The 16,132-nt window shown below is 48.9% G+C and overlaps 1 long non-coding RNA gene across 1 annotated transcript; it reads left to right on the top strand.

Annotated features, from left to right (window-relative positions):
* The first annotated feature begins 1,229 nt into the window (after nt 1-1,229).
* Nucleotides 1,230-13,316, top strand: LOC148775018 (uncharacterized). Its single transcript, XR_016035216.1, has 3 exons — nt 1,230-1,322; nt 1,495-1,650; nt 13,192-13,316. It is a non-coding gene; the product is annotated as an uncharacterized LOC148775018 (long non-coding RNA).
* Nucleotides 13,317-16,132: the final 2,816 nt, after the last annotated feature.

The raw sequence follows: 16,132 nt of genomic DNA, 5'->3' as shown, positions 1-16,132 counted from the left end.
AGAGGATTCCAGTAGAAGGCTCCAAGGAAGCCAGGCTCTCCTAATGATTACACGGAACATAAGCCTCTGCCAATGCATTGCAACATGTGATGTCTCTTTAAATCACTGAGATGCGGGGGTTGTTTGTTAGAGCACCTTGCATTGACTGTCCTGACTAATTCACCCAGCATCCTGTAACTCATCTGTTGTGACAACAATCATGCTACCTTATAATTGATTGCTTATCTGTCTCACTAAATGGGTTGGAAGCTCCTTGAGAGCAGATACAAGATTTACCTCTCCATCCACAATGCCCAGGACAAGAAGAATTTCCATATTTGTTTGTCCAGTGAATGCATGAAGCATTCATGTCTAGTCTGTAGAATCCAGAGTTATAGTGGCTGGGTTGGAATCCTCCCTTTTGTTTCTCTCCCTTTTGCTGCTTGGATCACCTTGGGCGATACTTACCCTCTCTGATCTTAGTTTCCTAATCTGTAAAGTGGTGATAATATTAGTACCGACTTCACAGAATTGTCATGAGGATTAAATGTGGGCATGTGTTCAGCCAGAGCCTGGCAAGTAGTAAGCAGGCCATACATATTATCACAGCTATTACCCCCAATGACACTGAAATTCAGAAAGGTGGCTCGACGGACCCAAGTGAGGGCAGAAATTCTCCTCACTTTCAGAGATTCCTCTTTCTGCTATGCTCTGAGGAGTAAGTGGGGAGCTGGTCTGTCATCTTGGGCTTTTCTCCTGAAGTCTTGGGTGGCAGTCAGTGTCCCCAGCAGGAGTGGTGACCTGGGGTTTTTTAACCCCTTCAGGCAAAGGGCCTGAGTGACTTCCCTGGAGAGAATCATGCCGCTGGATGAAAGACCCCTCAGGTGGAGATGTGGCCTGGGACCAGGGCCCCCACTGGAGGAGCCAGGTTGCACCCTGGGGGTGTCCCTTGCTGTGAGAGACAGGCATGGGTTTACTCCGGAGCTGAGGAGACCCGCAGCCAGCTTCCTCCATTTTCCAGGCCCTTCGCCCTTCTCCTTTCAACTTCTCTCCTCCTTCAGAAAAATACTCAGCAGTTTTCGAGCTGCCTTGGCAGTCTCTGAGTTTGAATTTCAAGACCTGCGGCCTCCGAGGATGGGAGCCCAGAGGAAGGTTTTTAGCTCCGTGAGACCCAGACGGCAGGAAGCGCGGGGTTTCCTGAGGGTGGGGCGGGGGAGGGGCACGCCAGGGTTTCCCCGGGCTGAGCGGGAGGGGCCCCAGCTGGAGGCCAGGGCCTGGCCCAGCTGGAGAGAGAAGGCCCACGTGGAAGCTGAGGAGTTCCAGGGGAGCCTGGCCCCCCAGGGGTGAGGGCCCCCGGCTGTCCTGGGGGACTGCGGGGCCAGAGGTGGCCTGTGCTGTGTGCTGAGCTCAGTTCCTTTCCTGGTCTCCCTCCCCGCTCTGACGCACCGTGCTCTTGCTCACCTCTGCCATTTTCCTTCCCTTTTACCACCTGGGGCCCTCTACTCGCCTTTCCAGATGTCCCTCTTGCCTGTGAGGTTCTGGCAGCTGACCCATCAGCCTCCGACAGCCTTATGTGGGCTCTCTCAGCGACTGCCTGTGGGGAGCGTGTCCTGTCCTAACCCCAGAATGCCTCCAGACAGCATTGGCCACTCTTCACCTTCAAGTATATCGGTGAGTGAGTGAGTCGGTGAGGACGGATGAGTGAGTGAGTGAGAAAAAGGGATGAATGGATGAATGGAGAATGGCTGCCTGTGCTCCTGAGTGAGTGAGTCAGTGAGAGGAGGGATGAGTGAACGTGCCCCGGTGGGAGTTGGGGGCGCTGGGGGCTTCCGGTGTGACCCCCAGGGGGAGAGGCAGCAGTTGTAGGAAAGGAAGCCTTGATGGCCAGGGAAGGGGGCTGCCACTGTTCAGTATCCAGGGAGGACCCAGCTGGCCAAGGAGTCCCTTCCCCTCGCACAGCCCTCTGTCTTCTCTCTGGGCTGTGATGCCCCCTTAGGCTCCCATCCCTGGCCACGCTCGGAGGAGAACCCTCCTGGCCCCTGCCCTTGGGTTTTCTTGGCAAGACCCTCCTTGGAGGCTGTTTCTTTTGGATGAAGTCTCTCTCTGGCCCCTCCTCCCCTCCCCAAGTCCCTATAAAATGTTCAAAGTATTTTCTTTTACTCAATAAAACAAACAAAGGCGAGAGCAGCCTTGAGCCCTGAATCTGCAACCCTTGGCTTCGCTCGGCCCGGGCTCGCAAACCACCTCCACGCTGGAGTCTCTGGGGACCCTCCCATGTACTCCACTTCCCAGATGGGAAAGCAAGGCTCAGAAGGATCAAGAGCAGCTTGCGGAGACTTGACCTGGGACCTTGTGACTCAGCTCAGGGGAGAGTCATCCCCCTCTCAGGGGGCCATCTCCATCTCACTTTGATTCCAGCGATGTCAGCCGGCTGGGTGCTGGGCAGCTTCTGCACTGAGGGTCTGCAGTTCTCTCTGCAAGAGGCTGCCACATGGCTCTGAGCATCCCTGCTGAACGTCCGCCCTACACAGCAGGAGGATGGCAGGGCTGACTGAGGCGTGGACTGGGAATCCCACCTGGGGCTCCACAGGGATGGATGAGACCTGGGTGGGTGTGTTGGGCAGGCAGACCCATGGGGAGGAATGCAAATTGACTGAGCACACTCGCTATGCCAGGCGTTTATTATAGTAGGCCGTATGCTGGGTGGGCCTTCCCAGGTGGCACTGGTGGTAAAGAATGCACCTGCCAGTACTGGCGATGTAAGAGACACAGGTTCGAATCCCTGGGTCGGGAAGATCTCCTGGAGAAGGAAATGGCAACCTGCTCCAGTATTCTTGCCTGGAGAATCCCATGGACAGAAAATCCTAGCGGGCTATGGTCCATAGGGTCGCAAAGAGTCAGCCACAACTGAAGCGACTTAGCACCCACACGCTGGGTATGGTTATCACCACTCTGCAGGTGAGGAAACCAAGGCCGTAGAGGTGACATGCCTTGTCCCAGATCACGCAGGGGGGAGTGGGGAAACAGGATTTGAACCCAGTATTTGTGAGACCTGTTAGAGCAAACAGGTCTAACGTGTGCTCCTAGTTGGGCGAGAGCTTGAGGTGGGAAGGGGAACAGGTACAGGTGTGGACTAGAGTGCCAGGCCCGGAGCAGGGCTCACCCAGCTCCTGGCATCATGCTTTCCTTGACTGAAGGCCAAGCTTGCCCAGGCAGATGGATTCTTTCTCTTCTTGCATGGGTTTGGACTCCCTTGCTCGATCAGTTCTTCCAGAAGCTTAAGCACTGTCTTTGGTCTTCCATGGAGATAGATGCTGTCCAGCCCACGCATGTGGGCCGGTCTCCCTTCTGCCTGCTTTAGCCCTCCAGCCCTGCAGTGTGTGGAGCCAGCTCCTCCGGAAAGGGGGTTCCCTCTAGACAACCCTGCCCTCCATCTGCCTCTCCATCACTGGCCCCGGCTGGCCCCCTGGGCCCCGGCTTGAGAACAGACACCCCTCTGCCAAACACGGAATGGGAAGGGCTGAGCTGCGGCAGCCCAGCCAGGAGTCCCAGCCAGGGAACGGGGTCAAGAGCGGAGGGGATGGCTGGGGCCGCCGAGGGGCTGGGACCAAGGCACAGGGGGCCTGGGGCTCCAGCTGGGGGTGGCGGGGGGGCGGCCTGGAGGTCAAGGAGGGAGCAGGGTGGCTTCCTATCCCCAGCTTTGCCTTGGCATGAGACTCAGGAGTCTTGGAGCTAGAGGGGCACACAGTGGGAAATTGCCTTGCCCCCCCCCGCCCCCCGCCCAGCTCTCTTCTTAAGGGGGCCAGATCTCTTAAAGGGGCATGCTGGGCTAGGCAGGGTGGATGGGAGGTCTCAGCCCTGGGGTCAGAGCGCAGTGCCCTCCCTCGGGCAGTGACATCCTCTTAGGAATGTCTTGGTTTCCTGCTTCCTCACTGTAATGGCGTCCAACTGGGCCTGTTCCCATTTGAGGGGCCCGGGGCCTGGGGCCCTCATTTACCTTGCCCTTTGAAGCCAGTCCTCGCCTCAGCAGTTACTAAGGAGCAGATGACTTGGTGAAGGGAGCTGTGAGCTGGGATCCCAGAAGCCCACTAGAGCCCATCCCTGGCTCAGTTTCTTCTGGGTCTCCCAGGCCCATTTATCCACGTGGTCCAAATAGATTCTAGCATCTCCCCCCGCCCCCCACCCTGAGAGCTCCTTCCCCTCTGGTGACGTCACCTCCACTCAACTCCTAAGCTCCCAGCCCCACAGCACATCTAACGTCCATGGTGTGCTTTCCGTGCTTCCTAAGTGGACATTGTAGCTTAGTATCTCAGGGGTCAGACAGGCTGAGCGCAAACCTGCACTCTGTCCATTCCCAGCTCTCAGGTTCCTCATCCATAAGTGGAGCCATCAGTAACACTGTGTCAGAGGCCTGTGGAAAGGATTCGCTCAGTTGACGCAGCTAAAGGGAAGAGAACAGGTACAACAGGTAGTAGCCAGGACTGAACTTGGGTTCAGCAGGTGTCAAAGCCTGCTCTCTCTCTTTCACCATGTGCCTTGGGGTCTCACGCTCCCTGGGAGCCTGTGGCTAGTGAGAGCTGGCCTCGGGGCTAGTCTCCTCTAGTCTGACTTCATGGATTCCAAGAACGATGGACAGTCATGTGGGGTAGAATGACCCGGAAGCCCCACGGCCCCTTCACTTCCCTGGGCCCATTGTCCCTGTCTGCAGGTGAAAAGACAGTGTGAGTCTCAGTTGAGCTATAATGTATGAGAAGGGCTTTAGGACACACAGTGGGCAAGGCCTCCCCAGGTTGGAGGACAAGAAGGGGGCCTTCGGAGCCAGGAAAGTGAGCTGGCTGGGTCCACAGCCTCGGGCCTTGGCCTCGGCCGGCAGCTGGGCTTGGACGCGTGCTTGTGGCCACCCCCTCTCACTGGCCTTGAGGGATTTCCCTGCTCCAGGCTGACCCCTTCCTGGCTGAGAATGCCTCTGCTGCCCACCCAGGAACTGGCATGCCTGGGTGCTTGTGTGTGTGTGAACGTGGCCGGGTTCTTGCAGGTGCTGAGATGGACCCGCTCCTGAGCTCATGCTTGGCCCCCCACACACAGCTCCCGGGGAGTCAGCCCGGGCCATCAGCTCAGCCATCCTTCCCGGAGCCTCTGCAGTCCTGGCTGCCCCCGCAGGCAGATTCCCGGTGAATGGTGCTCCTGAGACTGCCACGGGCCCAGACTGCGTCATTCCCACCCTCCCTGAGTCCTGGGACTGGCTGGGCAGGGCTCCAGCCCTGGGAACTTCGCCTGCTGCTTCTATTTTCCTCCCTTCTCCTTTGAAACTTCCTTCTCTGATTCAATGAAAATGTCCTCTGCTCCCCACTGCCTGGCTTGGCCAAGTTGACCTTGTAGGGTAGAGAGCCCTGGATCTGGAGCCTGAACTCTGGTCTGTGTTCTGCCTTGCATGCCCTGTGTGACCTTAGGAGAGTCACTTCCCTTCGGCAAACCTCAGTTTTTCCATCTGTAAAATGGACCTGGAGGATGGTGGTGAGGGTGCACCTAGCAATAGAAGAAGAGCTGCCTTTGTACCCTCCCCTGACTGTCTCCTAGCACCCTGATGGGCATTGTTCTTTCTTTGTAGAGAGGTTTATACAGGGGTCCAAGTTAGACTTCTCTACTCTGCCCTCCCTGCCAAAGCAGCTTACAGATCACTGGTCCCAGGCCCAGTTGTGGCAGCCTTGGGTTGAGACTCATCTGCAGTCCCAAGAAGGTACACATCTAAGATCTAGGTCCCAACTGTCCTGCCTCTGTCCAGCAGTCCTGCCAACAGTCCTGCCAACTGTCCAACCTCCAGGCTAGAGGCTAAGGCGCCCCTCCATGTGGGGCTCCACCGCTAGAGGGCGCCCACCACCCCCCAAACTGATTAAAACCAAACCAAAATGCTTACCCCAATGGAACTTAATGATAACAGCCAATGCTTATTGAGGATTTACATGTGTCCGGTGTTGCTCCAGTTCCCACAGCACCCCTAGGAGGTGGATAGTGCCATCATCACAGATGATAAACTGTGCTCTGGAAAAGTAGAATGACTGACCCAAGGTCACTCAGCTCAGTTGTGTCCAACTCTTTGAGACCCCACGGACTGTAGCCCGCCAGGCTCCTCTGCCCATGGAATTTTCCAGGCAAGGATACTCGAGTGGGTTGCCATTTTCTACTCCCGGTAACCTTTTGGACCCAGAGATTAAACCTACATCTCTTGTATTTCATGAATTGGCAAGCAGAATCTTTGCCCCTGCACCACCTTGGAAGCCCCAGCGAAAGTAGGACCTGTATCCATGTCCAACTGGCATCAATCCCAGGCCCAGAGCTGAAGGCTCAGTGACCCGTAGAGTCAGTCCACGGTGGAGGATGATGGCTGGGATGGGAACTAGAGATGGGAGCTAGGATGAGGTGCTCAGAGACCACCAAAGGGAATGGTTTGAAGAAACCTGAAGAAAAAACATCCAGCAGATCTTTTAATAATTGTGCTAGAGATAACATCTTTGAAGCACCTGCCGTGTGCCAGACACTAGTGTCAAGTGTTCTATGTACATGAGCTTGCCCTATACGTGAAACTATCCCATGGGATGTGTTCTAGTGTGATTTCCATGTTATGGACGGGGAAACTGAGGCTTGATGAAAGCAACTGTCTTGCCCAAGATTTGAACCCAGATCTCTTGGCTGAATTTGTGACTCAGCTTCCATGGTGTCCTGTAAAAGTGTAGTTTAGAAATTCGTCTAAAATGAATTTTACCCAGAATCTCAATGTTTAAGAGACATAAGTGGGTAGAAACAGAGGAAGCAAGGACCCGGAAGCCTGAGGCCCCCCGGTCACAGCTGGAGGATCCTGGTCAGACGGATCCCTCTCTAGTCCCAGAGAGGAGCAGGGGCGGCTGAGGGCAGAGAGCTGCTTACGGGCAGATGAGAAGAGCTCAGGCCTCCTGGCCCCCAGTCCAGTGCTCACTCTATGCGCTGCCCTGACGTTAAGATAAGTGGAAGAGTCTGTGTAGGTCCAGGCCTGGGGTGACTGGGGGTGATGCTTCAGACCTTCACTCCAATGACTAGGTCTCCTCCTGGTGAGGAGAGCCCGGCCCTGGTAGAGGCCTCTGGGTCACATAGGCTGTCATAGGTCATGGCAGCCAAGAGGTGACGTGTGGGGTAGATACTGGGCCCCTATAAGCTCTAGCAGTTCCCCCAAAGCCATCCCAAACAAGCAGCCCCCATCCCACCTCTAACCCGAGTGCAGCCTGGAAGTTCTCCTGGGTAAGATGCTGGAGCAACTTGTGGTCACAGGCGTTGACTTAATGGTCTCGCAGCAGTTTCTCCAGCACAAAAGCACTGGGGTGGGATATAGTCCCTGCTGTGTGTGAGGCTTTCTCTCTGCATAATGGGATAACTCCCCAATACCAGCCCCCACCTTGGGTCCACCTTATTACATGTAAAATTGGACCTTTGGAACTTTCTGACTTCTGCCGTGATGTTGGAGTAACCAAGTTCAGCTGCAGTGTGGACGGCACCTCCGTGCAGCTGGGGAGACTGGTTTGGTGGGTCAGGCTGGGGCTGTGGGCATCAGAACTAATCACGTGTGCACTACTGGGAACCAGGCTGGGCTAAGCGTGATCACAGTGAACCCTTACGGCAACCCTGGGAGGCAGGAACACTTGTGCTTTCACCCCATTTATGCAGATGAGAACGTAGAGCTCACAGTCTAGTTAGAGATGCAAAGGCAGATCAGGGAAGAGCAACACAGAACAGCATAGGGGTCACCAATGCACACCACACAGGCCAGATGGGCAGGGTAAATACATGATGGGGCCAAGTGTGAGGCAATAGGGAATGGTGGGGACTGTGGTGAGCTTCAGAGACACACCCGGGTAGGGGTAGTGGTGGCTGCTCTCAGCTCGAGTCACTTGTTGCCGTGAGGACCCTATGTGGTCACAGTCCCTAGTTTTTAAAACCAAAGCAGATATTTTTATATTTGTGTCAACTCTTCCATTTTCTCAAACTTGGAAAAATGTTTTAAAACTAATTTTTACACATCTGGAGCAGGGGGGAAGCATGAATCAGATTGCTAAAAGTTTGTGTGTGTTTTTTAAACCTGGGCAGGCCAAACAAACCTGGAGACCAAATCCAACCTGGTAAAATGTTAGAGGGGTCTGTGGGATCCTTGAGGCAGGACCCCTAAGTCAGCCCAGGATGTCCCCTAGAGAAAGGAAACCTGAGCTGAGGGTGAGGAGAGGTCAGGGAAGGGTAACCGTCGAAGGGGAAGGGTGACTTGGGCAGTAGGATGGGCCGAGAAAGGGTGGAGGAGGCAGATGCAGAGAGTGTGGCTTCGTCAACACGCAGCTGCACCATGGCGCCCCTACCACTCCACACATCTTCCGAGGGACGCTGCCATCTTGGCGGTTCCCAAAAGCAGGAGTTTGGGTTTTGGGAGGTAAAAGGAGAAACATGCAAGAGATTCCTTTGGTTGGGGCACAGGGTCAACAAGCCCTAAGGATACAATATTTCCTGTCATTTTCCTATTTATTTTTTGGGGGTCATGCTATGTGGCATGAGGGATCTTAGGGATCCAGCCAGGGATTCAACCTGGCTCCCCTGCATTGGGAGCTTGAAGTCTTAACCACTGCACCACCAGGGAAGTCCCTGTCCTTAGATTTAAGCTGAGTTTTATTCTTTGCAGGGATATCCTTCAGGCATGGGGCGAAGCCCTATATTCGAGGTGCTTTGGGGAACAAAGGAGAGGGGACTGTGTCCACACTTGGGAAAGATAGGGTGGAGAGGGGCCGAGGTGACTAGAGAGGGAGAGGGACCACAGGACAGCTGGCAGCGAGCTTTTGGAGGAGGAGACAGAAAACATTGAGGGGGGATCTCCTCTGAAGACATCAGAACGGCACCATGTTTCCTGAAGCCATGCCTGGGGTGGGGCTGGGTTGACGGCATCTGAGATCGTGGTGGCCCCTGACCGAGGTCACATATGATGAGAATGGTATTTGGTTGAAGCTGCTGGAAGGGCTCCAAACAATGTGCTGCAACAGAGCTCCACTCTATGCCTCAGTCCAGCATCTGCAAGGAAGTGGTTTGACCCAGATTAAGATGGCAAATATTTTCATCTCATGAGTCAATCCTCACTGATTGGCTGTGGTTTTGCATTAATAAGAATTTCAGGCTGTGTTGGTTCCGCCAGGAAGAATATGAAGGTAGATTAATGATGCCTGTCCAGGGTACAGGAAAGGGAACAGTTTCTATCCCTGGCTTGTTGCTCATGCACCTCCAAAGGAAAAAAAAGTTCTTATCTTTGTTTACTTGACTCCATTCCCCTCCCTTCATGGCTTGAGGCACTGCTGCTCAGAGAACCTGAACGTCTCATGTGACTTCCTCCCCTCTGGGACCTGGCTTCCACATCTGTAAGAGGGCGATGCAGTGCGGATGGTAACCACCCTGCGGATCTTGCAAGATGCTGTAAAAGTGAAACAACCTCTTTGTTACATGATTTCATTCTCATAAATGCTTGTCTATGAGGTTAGACTCAATTCCCCAGTTTTAAGTATTGTGACTTTATAATGCATTTTAATCTCTGGTAGAGTAAGACCTCCCTCATCCCAATCATTTCTTTTTAATTTTTTTCATGCTATGCCATCTGTGAGCTCTTAGCTCCCCAACGAGGGATTGAACCTGCACCTCCTGTATTGAGTGTGGAGTCTTAACCACCAGACTGCCATGAAAGTTCCCCCGATTATTTTTTTTTTGCCAAATATTTCATGGCTTTTCTCTCATAATTATCCTTCCAAACAAACTCTAGGATCATTTCATAAAGTTGTGATAGGAAGTAAGATTATCTTTGGTTGTTCTATAATTTTTGTGGAGTCTGATGCTTAAGAATGTGGGCTGTGAAAGCAAACAGTTGGGGTACAAATCCTGGCCTCATGCTTGGCAATCTGGGGCAAAGACTTATCCTTTCTAGCCTCCATGTCGTCATTTGTGAATGGGGCTCATAGTGGTAACAACTTCATCAGTTTTTAATGATGATTAAATAATTCGTGGGCAGTATTTCCCGGCACATGGCAAGTGTGCAGTAGCCGAGAGCTAGTCTTCGTGTCATTTGGTGTGCCCTTTCCCTTCTGCCACCCGCCCAAGCTTTTTGTGGTCAGCATGTGGTGCTGATGGCCATGGATGGGGCTCATGTGAAGGTGGTATGTGGAGAAGCCAGGAGCTGACGAGTGACTCCAGACGACGCAGCACAGGCTTGTGGCACAGGCTGCCATCTAGTACATCAGAACAAATGACACATGGTCTCTGATTTCTGGGGCCATAGTGTAAAGAGGAGGCAGACACAACGCCCCGATCACTGTACAGACGGGTAGAAGCTTCCGTCTGCTCAGACAGAACGATGACACCCCGCAGGGTGGCCAGAGTACTGGGAAGACTTCCAGGCAGAGGGAGGTGATGAGAAAGCTGAGAGCATTCCAGAATTTGGGCGTGGCCAGAGAAGCTGCATCGGAAGACAAGTTTGGGGACCCCTGTACACCTGTACACTTGGAGCGTCAGGCTCGGTGATTTAGGACTTAACCTGAGGGTAATGGGGAGTCGGTAAAGAAGTCTTAAAAGGCACAGAGGGAGGCTGACACCTGGTGAGAGCTATGTTGGGAAACGAGGCCTTTAGGGAGGCACTTGTGCAAACTCCCTCGGGACGCCGTTTGGCACATGCTGACTGCGGCCCCCGGGGGCTCCCCGGAACGGCCGCACTGAGACCCCTCTCCCGCACCAGCCCGGGGTCTGCGTTGCGGCCACTCATCTGCTCCGCCGTCCTTCTCTCCCTTGGCCGCTCCCTCCTCCGTGCCTCCCCTCGCTCTCTGCCTCCCGCTTACACCACTCTCCCTTTTTGGTCCTATGGCCTGGTCCTGACAAAGCTTCACCACCAACATTTGCCAGCGTCATTTTCCCTTAAAAATGGCACCTCATGTATCTGGACACATGAGGACAACTGCAGTTCAGTTCAGTTCAGTCGCTCAGTCGTGTCCGACTCTCCGCGACCCCATGAATCACAGCACGCCAGGCCTCCCTGTCCATCACCAACTCCCAGAGTTCACTCAGACTCATGTCCATCGAGTCGGTGATGCCATCCAGCCATCTCATCCTCTGTCGTCCCCTTCTCCTCCCACCCCCAGTCTTTCCCAGCATCAGAGTCTTCTCCAGTGAGTCAACTCTTTGCATGACTTAGATGGAGGCAAAAACAAAAGACATCTGAGCAGCCAAAATAGAAGTCATCAAGGTCATCGTCCCTACATGCTGGTGATTCTGCCCACTTGGGATTCTCACTGAGCCCTGAACTCTTCCTTCACATGATTCGAACATTATTTCTTACCAAGTTTCCTAATATCACATTTTGAAGCAACACATTACAAGTGCCTCCTAGAATTTTAATATATCATTACTTACCATTTACCACATTTTATTGCTCTTCATTTATTTTTTCATATTGTTATTTTTTCTGGTTATAAACACAACAGACATGCTGTAAACATTCTGAGAAAACGCAGACTTGTAAAAGATGATGTGATGGTTAATTTTGTCAACTTGGTTTGCCCACAGTGCCCAGATCTATGGTCAAATACTATTCTGGATGTTTCTTTGAGGGTGTTTTGGAGGCAAGCGTTTAAATTATATCCAGGGGATTGATGGTGGTGTTGAGTCCCATTTTGTCCTTTCTGACTTTCTGCCCGCAGGGTATGTGTGCTGCTGATAGAGATTGCTAAAGCTTCCAACTACAGTGATGAATTCAGCTAGTTCTCTTGCCATCCTACCCGTCTTTGTCTCACATATTTTGATGTTATATTCTGAGACACATACACATTAAGGATTGTTATTTATTTTTGGAGTATTGGCCCCTTTTTTTATTGTGTAATGTCCTTCCCTCTTTATCCTTTTAAATTGGTGGACTTTGAGTAAAGCAGATTGCCCTCCATAATGTAGGTGAGCCTCACCCGATCATTTGAAGGGCTGAATAGGTCTGAAAAGACTGACCTCTCCAGAGCAAGAGGGAATTCTGCAGTTGATGGCCTTTGGGCTTGAATGGTGACATTTGTTCTTATTTGGGCCTCCAGCCTGCTGTCCCATCCTGCAGATTTTGAGGATACATAGATGACCTTGGACAGGGTGATGGCTTTTTAGGTACAACACTGAAGGTATGATGTATGATAGAAATAATTGTTAAGTTCAACTTCATTAAAGTTAAGAACTTCTGCTCTGGGACAATGAATGTCAGCAGAATGAGAAGACAAGTCACAGTCTGGGAGAAAATCTTTGTAAAAACACAGCTGATAAAGGACTGTTAGCCAAAATACCAGGTTGGTCAAAAAGTTCCTTTGGTTTTTAAAAATAAAAACACATTTTTCATTTTCACCAAGCACTTTATTGAACAACATATTTATCGTTTTGTTCCACTACCTTCTGCCATGTTTCAGGCAACTTCATAATTCTTTCCAAAATGTTTTATCTTTTTGAGCAAAGAACTATTCCAGGTGCCTTTTACAGTCTTCTAGAGAATGGAAATTTTTTTCCATTTAGAGAATTTTATAAAGACAAAAATAAATGGAAATCTGAAGGTGCAATGTCTGGTGAATATGGTGGATGAATCAGAACTTCCCAGCCAAGCTGTAACAGTTTTTGCCTGGGCATCAAAGAAACATGTAGTCTTGCGCTATCCTAATGGAAGATTATACGTTTTCTGTTGACTAATTCTGGATGCTTTTCATCAGTCGAGTGCTACCTTCAACTGGTCTAATTGTGAGCAGTACTTGTTGGAACTGATCACTTGTTTTCCAGAAGGAGCTTATAATAGAGGATTCCCTTCCAATCCCACCGTATACACAACATCACCTTCTTTGGATAAAAGCTGGCCTTTGGTGTGGTTGGTGGTGGTTCGTTTCACTTGCCCCACAAATTCTTCTGTTCCACATTATTGCACAGTATCCACTTTTCACTGCCGTCACAATTTGTTTTTAAAATAGAACATTTTTATTTTGTTTCAGTAGAGAATCACATACAGAAATATGGTCAAGAAGGTTTTTTTCACTTAACTTATGTGAAACCCAAACATCAAGCAATTAACATATCCAAGCTGGTGCAAATGATTTTCAATGCTTGCTTTGGATATTTTGGGTATGTTGGCTATCTCTCATGTGGTATAATGTTGTTTGTTCTCAGTTAATGTCTCAATTTGATGGCTATCAACTTCAGCTGGTCTACCCAACTGTGGAGCATCGTCCAGCGAGAAATCTCCAGCAGGGAACTTCACAAACTTTCGACATGTTCAATCAGTCACAGCATTTTCTCCACACACCACACAAATCTTTTTTTTGTGTGTGTTTCAGTTGTATTTTACCTTTCTTGAAATAATAAAGAATAATATGTTGAAAATTTTGCTTTTCTCTTCCATCTTCAGTGTACAAAAATTTACCAGTTTTGGCAAGTTTTTAAAAAAATTCATGCTGCTATGACAGCTGCCACAATACAGTCTAACAAAATTGTTCTGAATGTAGTTAAAGACAACTCAGTGCTATTAGGGCCATCTCCTGGAAAAATCAAATGAACTCTTTGGCCAACCCAGTGAATGAAGGACTCTTAAAAGTCAGTGACAAGAAAATGAACAACCTAATTAAAAAATGAGCAAAAGACCTACTGAACAGACATCTCCTCAAGGAGGATATACAGGTGGCAAGTAAACATATGAAAGCAGATAAAAAGATGTTTAACATCACATACTGTTGAACATAAATACAGGTTCAACATCACATATTGCAAATTAAGATGACAATGATATAACACTACACACCTATGAGAATGGCAGAGTCCAAAATACTGGCAATACCAAATACCGGTGAGGATGTAATGCAACAGGAAACCTATTTCATTGCTGGTAAGAATGCAAAATAGTACAGCCAGTGTGGAACACAGTTTGGCAGTTTCTTACAAAACTAAGCGTACTCTTACCATGTGATCCAGCAGTCGTGCTCCTTGATATTTACCCAAATGAATGGAAAACTATGCTCACATGTAAACCTGCGTATGGATGCTTATAGAAACTTGATTTGTAATGGCCAAGACTTGAAGGTAACCAAGATGTCCTTCCATAAGTGAATGGGTGAATGAATAAACTGCTACATCAAGACAATAGAATGTTATTCACACTAAAAAGAAATGGGCTATCAGGCCATGAAAAGACAGGGAGGAACCTTACATGTATATTACTAGGGGAAAGAAGCTAATCTGAAAAGGCTATGCACTGTGTTATCCCAATTATATGGCATATTGGAAAGGCAAAACTAATAAAACAATAAAAAAATTAGTGATTTCCATGAGTTAGGAGGATGAGAGGGATGAATAGGTGGGGCACAGAGGATTTTTAGGGCAGTGAAGCTATTTTTTATGATACTATAGTGGTGGATACATGTCATTATGTGTGTGTGCGCATGATCAGTTGTGTCCAACTCTTTGCAACCCCATGGACTGTAGCCCGCCAGGCTCCTCTGTCCATGGAACTTTCCAGGCAAGAATACTGGCACGGGTTGCCATTTCCTTCCTCAGATCTTCCCGACCCAGGGATTGAACCCACGTCTCTTGCGTCTCCTGCAATGGCAGGCGGGTTCTTTACCAGCTGAGCCACTACATGTCATTACGTGCTGTGTGCTTAGTCACTCAGTTGTGTCTGACTCTTTGGGACCCCATGGATTGTATTCCACCAGGCTCCTCTGTCCATGGGGATTCTCCAGGCAAGAATCCTGGAGTAGGTTGGCATGCCCTCTTCCAGGACATGTCATTATACATCTGTCCAAACCCACAGGGCGTACAACACCAACAGTGAGCCTAATGCAAATTATGGACTTTTGGGTGGTAATGATGCGTCAATATAGGTCCATTATTTTAACAGGTCGGTGGCTCTGGAGTAGGGTGTTAATAGTGGGGGAGCTTGTGCCTGGGGGTCACAGGACATATAAGAACTCTGTATTTTCCACTCAGTTTTGCTGTAAACCTAAAATTGCTGTTAAAATAAAGTTTGTTGATTAAAAAAAAAAATCACCCCATGAAAAGAACAACTATCAGGAGCAACATATCGTTTTGGAATATTTTACAAGATTTCTGTCTATATTATGTAGACATTTATTATGTCTGCAACTTTGCTTTGCACATTTTTTGTTTTAGATATCTTTCACTGACACAAACATCTGTCTTTGTCTTCAATGAATGAATATTGATAGTTATTTGTATTGTTTTACATTTCTTACTATCAATGCCATAACAAAATTTCTCTTTTTATGTTTTTGCCCAAGTTTTACTGTTTTTTGAGTTCTAAAATTTTAATTAATAACTCATTTCACCTCATAGACTAAAGAAATGATCAAAAAGAAATTGTGAGTAACAAGCTACAATAACATAGTTCACCCCAACGGGGCCCCCCTTTCGCCCTACAGTTAGTAATATTACAGTTAAAATAACTATATTCTTTTATATTTTTTTCTGTTAAGATCATCTCATAAATTTACAATGCTATTATCAGTTTGCAAGACTAATATAAATTCACTCTATTTTTCTACAATGAAAATTATTAATTTAGAAGCATATGATGTCATGATGAAAACACAAACATTTTAGTAGCAAGGACTTGATAAGTTAAGAATTATTTTTCCTGTTAAAACATTCTGAAGCCAAGTAAAATATCCATTCTTATGACATACCTATAATACGAGACTAAGGAATGAGGTTACACAAAGACAAACATTGCTTTGTCTTTTTATTTATTTATTTATGTTTTTTAAAAGTAGGCATTTGTAAATAAGAAAAGAGGGACAATATAACTTTCTTTGACCTCAATATGTTCAATCAAACTTGTGGATTTCTTTGTAACCAAGTTTTACTTTAAGATAAATTCCATATGTTAACTTGTTCAGTTGTCTTCCAAAGATGTTAGTTCAGTTACAATCCCACTGACACTAAATGTGCGGCCTGCTTTCTTGTGCTCTCAGTGCTATTACCAACCTTGCTCATCTTCATCAAAAGATGAGGCAGATTTTTAAATTTTCTTCGTTTCATGATTACTGGTGAGGTGAAAATTTTTTCGTTATTCTTTCTTTTTTTTAAAAAAAGTAAT

This window comes from Moschus berezovskii, chromosome 18 (assembly GCF_049115385.1).
Source record: "Moschus berezovskii isolate FMDL1 chromosome 18, NW_MosBer_1.0, whole genome shotgun sequence".
Taxonomy (NCBI): Eukaryota; Metazoa; Chordata; class Mammalia; order Artiodactyla; family Moschidae; genus Moschus; species Moschus berezovskii.
This window is presented reverse-complemented; position numbering and strand designations above follow the sequence as displayed.